This window comes from Orycteropus afer, unplaced genomic scaffold (assembly GCF_000298275.1).
Source record: "Orycteropus afer afer isolate SDZICR_OR568_19922 unplaced genomic scaffold, OryAfe1.0 scaffold00234, whole genome shotgun sequence".
NCBI classification, from domain to species: Eukaryota; Metazoa; Chordata; class Mammalia; order Tubulidentata; family Orycteropodidae; genus Orycteropus; species Orycteropus afer.
This window is the reverse complement of record NW_006921821.1, coordinates 720812-723634: the sequence shown is the minus strand read 5'-3', so window position 1 is coordinate 723634 and position 2823 is coordinate 720812.

Below are 2823 nucleotides of genomic sequence, written 5' to 3'. Positions count from 1 at the left end.
ATTTTATTCACCTATTTGGCCTGTGCGAAAAGCAGATGGATCTTGGAGAATGACAGTAGATTATTGTAAACTTAATCAGGTGGTGACTCCAATTGCAGCTGCTGTTCCTGATGTGGTTTCATTGCTTGAGCACATTAGTACATCTCCTGGTACTTGGTATGCAGCTATTGATCTGGCCAATGCCTTTTTCTCGATACCAATTTCAAAGGACCATCAGAAGCAGTGTGCCTTCAGCTGGCAAGGCTAACAGTATACTTGCACAGTCCTTCCTCACGGGTATATCAAACCCCCAGCACTATGTCATAATTTAGTCTGTAGGGATCTTGATCACCTTTCCCTTCCACAAGACATCACACTGGTCCATTATATTGATGACATTATGCTGATTGGACCTAGTAAAGAAGAAGTATCAATGACTCTAAACTTATTGGTGAGACATATGCATGCCTAGAGGTTGAGAAATTAACCCAATGAAAATTCAGGCACCTTCCATCTCAGTGAAATTTCTAGGGGTCCAATGTTGTGGGGGATGTTGAGATATTTCTACTAAAGTGAAGGATAAGTTATTGTATCTGGCTTCCCTCACAACTAAAAAGGAGGCACAATGTCTGATGGGCCTCTTTGGATTTTGGAGGCAACATATCCCTCATTTGGGTGTGTTGCTGCGGCCTATTTATCAACTGACTCAGAAAGTTGCTAGTTTTGAATGGGGCCCAGAACAACAGAAGGCTCTGCAACAGGTTCAGGCTGCCGTGCAGGCTGTTCTGACACTTGGGCCATATGATCTGGCTAATCCAATGGTGCTTGAAGTGTCTGTGTAGATAGAGATGCTGCTTGGAGTCTTTGGAAGGTCCCTATTAGTGAATTTCATTGCAGACCTTTGGGATTTTGGAGCAAAGCCCTGCCATCCTCTGTAGATAACTACTCTCCTTTTGAGAAACAGCTTTTGGCTTATTACTGGGCTTTAGTAGAGACTGAATGTGTAACCATGGGCCACCAAGTGACCATGAGGCCTGAGCTGCCCATCATGAACTGGGTGTTGTCGACCCACAGAGTCATAAAGTTGGACGTGCACAACAGCACTCCATCATTAAATGGAACTGGTATATCAGAGATCAGGCTCAAGCAGGACCTGAAGCCACAGGTAAGTTGCATGAGAAAGTGGCCCAAATGCCTATGGTCTCCACTGTGGTCACATTACCTCCTCTCTCCCAGTCTGCACCTATGGCCTCATGGGGAGTTCCTTATGATCAATTGACTGAGGAAGAGAAAACTTGTGCCTGGTTTACAGATGGTTCTGCATGATATGCAGGCACCACTAGAAAGTGGACAGCAGTGGTACTGCAGCCCCTTTCTGGGATTTCTTTAAAGGACAGTGGTAAAGGGAAATCCTCCCAATGGGCAGAACTTCGAGTCCTGCGTATGGCTGTTCACTTTGCATGGAATAAGAAATGGCCAGATGTGCAATTATGTATGGACTGTGGGTAGTGGCTTAGCTGGATGGTCTGGAACTTGGAAGGAGCATGATTGGAAGATTGGTGATAAGGATGTATGGGAAATAAGTATGTGGATAGATCTCTCTGAATGGGCCAAAGGAGTAAAGGTATTTGTGTCTCATGTGAATGCCCACCAAAAGGTGACCTCAACAGAGGAGGACTTTAACAATCAGGTGGATAGGATGACACATTCAGTGGAAACCAGCCATCCCTTTTCCCCAGCTACTCCTATCATTGTTCAATGGGCTCATGAACAAAGTGGCCATGGTGGCAGGGATGGAGGTTATGCATGGGCTCAGCAACATGGAGTCCCACTTACCAAGGCTGATTTGGCTACTGCCCCTGCTGAGTGCCAGCAGCAGAAACCAACACTGAGTCCACAATATGGAACCATTCCTTGGTTGGAATGGCCTGCAACCTGGTGGCAGGTTGATTACATTGGGCTATTTCCAACATGAAAAGAACATTGTTTTGTTCTTACTGGAATAGATACTTATTCTGGATATGGATTTCCCTTTCTTGCATGCAGTGCTTCTGCCAAAACTACCATCCGTGGACTGACAGAATGTCTTATCCATGGTATCCCACACAGCATTGCTTTGGATCAAGGGACTCATTTCACAGCAAATGAAGTGTGACAATGGGCTTATGCTAATGGAATTCACTGGTCTTACCATATTCCCCATCATCCTGAAGCAGCTGGCTTGATAGAAGGTTGGAATGGCCTCCTGAAAACACAATTATGGCACAAGTTAGGTGGCAATACCTTGAAGGGTTGGGGCAATGTTCTTCAGGAGGCTGTATATGCTCTAAACAGCATCCAATATATGGTTCTCTTTCTCCAATAGCCAGGATTCATGGGTCCAGGAACCAAGGAGTGGAAACGGGAGTGGTACCACTCACTATTACCTGTAGTGACCTACTCAAAAAATTTTGCTTCCTGTCCCTGTTACCCTATGTTCTGCGGGTCTGGAGATCTTAGTCCCAAAGGGAGGAACACTCCCGCCTGGAGACGCAATACAGATTGCATTGAACTGGAAATTAAGAATGCCACCCGGCCATTTTGGCTTCCTCATGCCTCTGGATCAACAAAGAAGGGCATTACTGTACTATCTGGTGTAATAGATCCTAATTACTGAGGGAAAATTGGATTGGCTTTACATAATGGAGGTAAAGAAGAATATGTCTGGAATACAGGAGATTCTTTAGGACATCTCTTAGTACTCCCATGCCCTGTGATTAAGGTCAAAGGAAAATTACAGCAACCCAATTCTGATATGACTGCTAATGGCCCAGACCCTTCAGGAATGAAGGTTTGGGTCACCCC